We start from the raw sequence: 7177 nt of genomic DNA on the forward strand, positions 1-7177 counted from the left end.
CAGCCTTCAACTACTAAGTGAAGTAGTATTGCTGTTTAAACTGTCAATGGTGAAGATCTGATTTCTCTGAAACTTGAAGCGTGTCTCTGAATAGTAAGGAATGGGATGCGCAGTGGGTTGGTGTTTAATACACTGTTTAAGATTTCTTTTCCGTTTCCTGGTTTTGACACACTTGTCAGTTGTGATAACATTTTAAAGATGGAATGAAAATGTAGGGGTCTCAATAAATTCTAGAAAGGAGTGCTTAAATGGGAAAAAAGTGTTTATTCATACTCCAAATTTAAATAGTTTCAAAGGTAAACCTGCTTTTTCCTGATGTATCCCTGCAACCAAATGTGAGCAAAATAACAAGCAACATGTCCAACAAACAAGGAAACAAAAAGTTTTTCTTCAGCTAGGAAAAACTGGATTTTGAAAGATGCTGTCTCCAGCTGTTGGATTATCACAAACCACTAGTATTGGTTTTGGTTTTCATTTCCAAATCACAATGTGAAGCTGGAATCAAGCCTACTTTGTTCAACTACAGACCCTTTTTTCAGGTGAGAAAGAGTTAAAGAGATGCTGAACCGTAACACTAGGTAGAGTTTGCTTCAGGTTTCATAGACCTGATAAGGAAAGCAATATACTTTAACCAAAATGCCTCTAACAGGTTAAAATTTCTATTTTCTTTTTACTTTTTCAATTCATTCTGCAGTAAAAGCTATCTTGAATAGACTAGAAAAACTAAAATCTAGATGTAGGCTAGAAGTTAATGGGTTGATTTGTAATCCACAAGCAGATATGGCTGCCTGAATTATTGTATTTTTATTTATTTTACTTATTTTGTACTGAATTTCAGTGGGTTGTTGTTTGGGTTTTTTTCTAAAGGAAATAAAAAGACAGTGACTAATAGTCTGAAAAGACAAAGAGTGTAAGAAACACGCTCACCTGTATTCATTTTATTCCTTTACTCATCTATGTAGCAAATCTATCCTCAAGGAATTTTTTTTTTTTTTCAGTATTTCATGCAAAGAAGGAACATTGGGTCTTCATGATGGATAGGAGAAATGGAACAAATTCATTCATCTTTATTAAGAATGAGAAGCCTGTCATACTGGCTTTGTGTCCTGATAGTAATGTGCTTTGGGAGAATAGTCAGGAGACTCACAGTGGGTTGATGTTTTAGTCTGTTGTTCTATCTTATTTGATCTTTGTTTTGACAGGTTTTTTGTGGCCCTGAAAACCAGGCAGGGATATATAGGTTATAGTTTATTATCAGGTCAACATTGTTTGCCAATTTAATTTTGTGTTACAGAGTATATGCCTGTAAGATACCTGGCTATTTCATAAAACTTATTATTCATAAATTATTTTCATAATTGAAAACTGCTGCTTTCGATTGGTTGATTTTTCTCATAACTCTGGCTTTACTGTCACTCAATGTCATCGCATCATCCTGTGAAAACAATGAGATGCTGTCTGACCACCTCTGTCACTATTTGCTATTATCTCTTAAGTAGAGGAGTTAACCAAGAGAATTACTGATTTTTCTTCCTATAAGTTAGGAATAAAATTGAAGCTGAACATATTCTCTTCTTATTTTTCACTTGCTGCTTTGATTAATCAAGAGGGGTGATAGTGGCACGTAATCAAATATCTTCAGGCAATGGCTGTTAAATTGGTGACACATCTGACATTTAGCGGAGGAAAAAGTCTGAACAGTGAGCTATCTGAACTGCTGCCCTGGGAACTTTCCAACAGTTTGACTCATCTGTCTTTTCCATCAGGCATTTGTGTGACTCTTGTGCCTAAATATCTCTGAGAAGTGCAAGGGAACATAGATTCTAACAAGATGCAAAAAGATGCTCAGCCAAGAAGACATCTAATTAAAAACTTGCTCTGAGTATGTCAGCAGTTTCTTGAATTGCTATCAATCCTTTTTTTTTTTATTGTGGGTGCCAAATGAGATTTGTAAGTAAGTGAAGGTAGTACAACATATAATTCAATGATATACATTTCTTAGACTTTCACTGGAGTTAACTGATAAAGAGAAAACTCAAATATATCTATTTTCCACTAGTATATACAGAAGTAGTGAAAAATACTGTTACTCTGAGTAATACAGTTAGCCCTGTGACAGTCAAACTAAATAAGGATACAGTTAATGTCATTAAACCTGTCAGCTTTCATAAAAACATTGCCTCTGGAGCTGTGCATTGAGGCAGGAGTGTGATTAACATAACTTTGTATTTGCTATCACATTACTGGGAAGTAAAGTATATTTATTGTAGATGGCTTTGACTATACAGTGGTGAATATGGTTGTTACTTGGCTATCATTGATAGTGCAGACCACGTTCTGTTCAGCATGGGGTTTTGGTGAGAGCTTGGCCGAAGGCTTACATGTTTTGTTCCAGGCAAAGGAAATGGCTCTTAGAGCAGAGCCCTAGAAATTTGCATTAGGATTTTAAAATAAGTTAGTATAAAATCTTTAGATTACCAACCAAAGCCAGGAAAGAACATCCTGAAAATGAGTAAGTTACTGAAAATAAGTTACTACCGTGTTTTTATTTTTTCCTTTGAAGCTATAAGCTGATGTTTTTCTTTTCCCTTGTTTATCATGGCAATTTTATGCAAGCCAAACAATGTTTAGAGGGAATGAATAATCTGGGGTCACAAAATTAGTCCTTAGGGAGTTGGGGGGGTGAGAAGGGGTTTTGAGACTCAATGTTTTAAGACTGTATTTACTAAATCTGAAAGTAAAGATTGCAGGAAAAAAATTATACCTTTCCAGGTCAACTCATGCAGTTAGAAAAGAAAAAAATGTTTTCAGGTACATGGTTCTTTGCTCTTGAGAGACTGATAAGATTATTTATTCTCACTTATCTGATGCTTTCCTGTTGAATGCAGCATGTGCTGGGTATTACACCCATAGACAAAGATAGTACAGGAAATAGATTATTAAAAATTAGTTTTATGGCTGGTTTAAATGCAATACTGTAAAGTATTAACCTTTAATTTTGCTGTTATCAGTTAAATACAAACTTACAAGTTTTCAGAGATCCATCTTTCGAATGCCAGTGATACTTCATACAAAGGTAGATCCTGTTCCTGTAGTGGGAGGAAACCTGAATGCTTTCAGCCCACTAGCTCTAAATGTCAAGATTTAATTTCAACACTCAGTATATTTAAAATAAATTATTTGCAAGCACCTCCACAAACTTTGAGTGGCAGTAACTGAGAGATGGACACTAATATTTGAATCCTCCTCTAATAAAATAGTCTGAATCCCAGATTAGGTGAGCAAATTGAAAAGCTGTTAACTTTTTTAATTTAGTATTTTAAGATACTCCTCTAATTCAGCAGTTGGAAGTGGTACACTAAACACAGTTCAGGTACTTCACAGCTGACATATGGTAATAGAATAGAATAATTTACGATGGCAGACTACTCAACAAAACACTTCAGGTAATTGTAAGGGAACGCATAGACATCAGTCTTTGCTAAACATCAGCATTTCTTTGAAGGGGGGAAGAGTTAAAGTTTAGAATTCCTATAACCTAAGAACTAGCAATGTTATACAGATGCTTTTGTGATATGTAAGTTGTACCTTTGCAGAATTTATTTCATAAGATCCCATCTGATTGCACGGTAAATAATTTGATTGGTTGGATAGCTGGTAATCTATCCTTTTCTTGTGTGAGAGAGTAATTATATATAATGTACATCATTAGTGGGTATTTTTTATGAATTATGGGTATAAAATTCATTTTCTGAAGCTTCAGTAGAAATCCTTCTAACTTTATATAGATTATTAGACAATTTGTATTACTGGGAGGGCAAAAAGAAAAATGGGGGAGGGAGAAAGAAGACTTTGACGCATTTTTGTATCAGTCTCCAAATTAAGCCCTGTGGAACCATTACAATTTTTCAGAGCAGGCAGGTTCTTTGAGCATTGATTAAAGCTACTTACTGCTAGAGCACCATAGTTTCAACTTCCAATTTGCTTTTTATACTGAAGAGCCAGACCATTTGGCACACTCAAACCTACATCTGGAAAAATTTACACTGAAATGGTTTCCAAACAGCGATGCTGGAAACTACCCCTACAGCTGCTGTTATAATGTGGAATGGACAGTTAAAATAGTCCACAAAAACAGTCTATGCTAAGAGACTACTGGCCTTGCTTTTTGAATCCTCAATCAGGCAACTTTTGTTGCTTGGATTCAGCTTTGAAGTTTTGTCTTTTTGTTAGATGTTGCTACTCAGCATCAGATTAGTTATTACAAAGGAACAGTTTGCACAATGCTCATTGAAAAATCTTTGTCTAAAAATTGGTCAAGTTTAATACATTTCTTCCAATTAGACCAGTAACAGCACAGTGCTGTGTAGAATAGTAGAATTTTCCCACAGAAGGAAAAGATGAGCTTCTGAGCAATCTAATGTGAAAAAAATATTATTATAGTGTTCTGTATTCTTTTTTAAAAATGAAGCAAGCCATAATATCTCTTAGAGAGCTACAGATGCTTTTGAAATACAGTAAAAGACTGCACTGTCATAAAATCCAACAAGCTACTTTCTTTTTTTTTTTCCTAGGAAATATTTGTAACAAGTGCTTGTTACTTTGAATACTGAATTTACCAAAGAGGGGAGGACTAGCAGGCTAATTTCTTGACTTCTTTTAAAGTCAGAAAATAAACAAAAAATAAACCATTATATTAATTCCTTAAAGGGAAATGTAACACAGCCCAATTTTTCTTTAATAATTAACTGTACATCTTATTTTGCACTATAGTTCAATTATGAGTAAATAACATAGAAATAGGTTAAACTGGTGTTATAAATCTAAATTGGAGATCTGCTGTTTATGTGACACCAAATATAGTTTTGCTTACTTGTAGCTGAAAATAGATTAGCCTCATTTGAAGCATGGGAATTCACTTTAACTGTACAGTAGGGAAAAACAAAAAGATAAGTAAAACTTGTGCTAGCATTTGTAAGTGGATATAATTATCTGTCAGAAGAAAACCATAATGTCCTGTAATAACTGTATTTTCCCTTTTCTGGAAACTTACAAAGGATATGCTTATCATTAAAATCACCGAGTTGCTAAATTAAAATTGCTTCATGTAACCGAGTTGCTGGCAGGCCACTCAATATATTGGTGGCTTACTGAACTCTCTCTCTTACCCTAGCGCAAATACCTTTCAGCTTGGGGATGCTGGGGAGGAGGGGGGCGAGAAGAAAAAGCATGTTTCCTAGCAATTATTTGAATACAGTATGATTTGTAAAGAATGGCTGATAGTTGGGCCCTGATCCCATTAAAGTAAATAGTAAGTAGAGCATTAACCTCATGCAAGAGATGAAAAAAACCCACAGCAATGTAACCTGATGACTCCCTTTTAGGACTTGTTTTCAGAGGAATAATATTGAAAAGATTATTTTTTGGAAAGCAAGCAGTGACAACCCCTCTTCTTTTGTCTTGAAGCGGAGCAAATATTTTGTGGTATCATAAATAAAACACTTCCTGCTGGCAAGAGCAGAGGGGAGGAACCTCCTGTTATCAGTGCCTGTGAACCACCGGCCAAATTCCCAAGAGTGTAGGAGGGCTCTGGCAGATGGGCTCTGTCACTTGAGGAGATTATTGCCCCCAGTTACCTGCCAACAATTAGCTAGCACTATATCAAGGACGACAGAAGGAGACATGTACAAGTTCTTCAACTTATACAGTCCACAGGAATGAGTGTCAGCTTAGACTGAAATAGGTAATGGTTAAATTTCTATTTAAACCATATAGCTGGCTTCAAGTTGGATCTGAGCAGATGAACAGTCTTCTATGCTGCTCCAGCAGGAACCTGGTGCCTCTTAGTTCTGTACGTGGATGTTCTAACCTATGCCTGCTCGTTGACACAATGCCATGGGTCACAGCAGGGGAAAGTAGGAAAATCAGTCGAGTTCACAATAAAATCCAGTGTCCCTTATGGAGAAGGAGTACCTGTCTCCTACCACAGCAAAGTTTTCAGAATTGCTGACAAATAAGACATTAGTTAGATACAGGCTAATATTAGATGGCAGAGCTGAAAAGCGTAACTTTTTCCATGAGTTATGGAGTGCAGATGCCAGCATCAGATTCTCCAGCAGAATCAGTCAGCAGCAACTACAAATATGGGATTTATCTTCACTGCCTGCTTTTGCACTAGTTCTGCAGATGATTTGGATGAGCCAAGTTCCTGTTACTGAGATGAAGAACCCTGGTTCATTACAAAGAGTCAGCCAGAGTAAGATTTGCCAGGGTATAAACTGCCTATCTGAAAAGCATCTTTATAATGTTGCCAACTCTTAAGCTAATGGTTGTACCTGCTTAGGTTTCATGTGTGCTGTATTTGTGTACCCTTTTACCCATTCTGTCACTTCTAGGCGCCTCTCTGTCTTAGTTACTAATGGGCTAAGATCCCTGTATGTAGTCATTCTAATTCCTGACCCTTTTTTCAGCAGCAAGTTGCTTTTTGCAAGAGAAACAGTGACCAAAACATTTAAGAACTGGTGGTCTGCATGAGCTAATTAACTTCAATTTTTGTTATGAAAGATGATGAAATAAATCCTAATTGTTACAAACCCCAAATCTTCTCTGATACGTGGCTTAATCTTGAACTGCTCTTAGCTAAGACAGAACATGAATACCTAAACCACGTGTGCAAAATAAAATTAGGTGTTGTCACCTGAATTGCTTTATTTTAACACAGGGGAGCCATTAAAAGAAATAACAACCAAAAGTTTACTTTCTGGGATTTAACTAAGATAGGTAATAGTTTCCTGTGTTTCTGCCAACTTGCTTTTGCAATCTGCCTCATCCACAGCCTTCTGAATACAGTAGAGACCTTGCCTTTGTCTTCCATGAGTTTTAGTTTGGTACTGTAATTATTACCCTTAAATGTAATCCAAATGTATTTGTCAGATTTTTTTTTTGTCTGTAAAGCCTGTTGATTCACTGTGCTAATATTTGCAAAATCCAGAATGTGGCAAAATGCAGCTAAGGTCTCTATTAGTAACAGTAAAAGAAGCGAATTGTGGCTAACAAAGCAAACGCATAGTTGTGAAAACTTTCCACTGTGGAAGTACTCTCCTGGCACATTGGAAATCTGCACAATATATTCAAGAGCCTCCTCTTGTGCAAATAGCAGAGTAAGCCCCAAGTAACC

Source organism: Balearica regulorum, chromosome 12 (assembly GCF_011004875.1).
Source record: "Balearica regulorum gibbericeps isolate bBalReg1 chromosome 12, bBalReg1.pri, whole genome shotgun sequence".
NCBI classification, from domain to species: Eukaryota; Metazoa; Chordata; class Aves; order Gruiformes; family Gruidae; genus Balearica; species Balearica regulorum.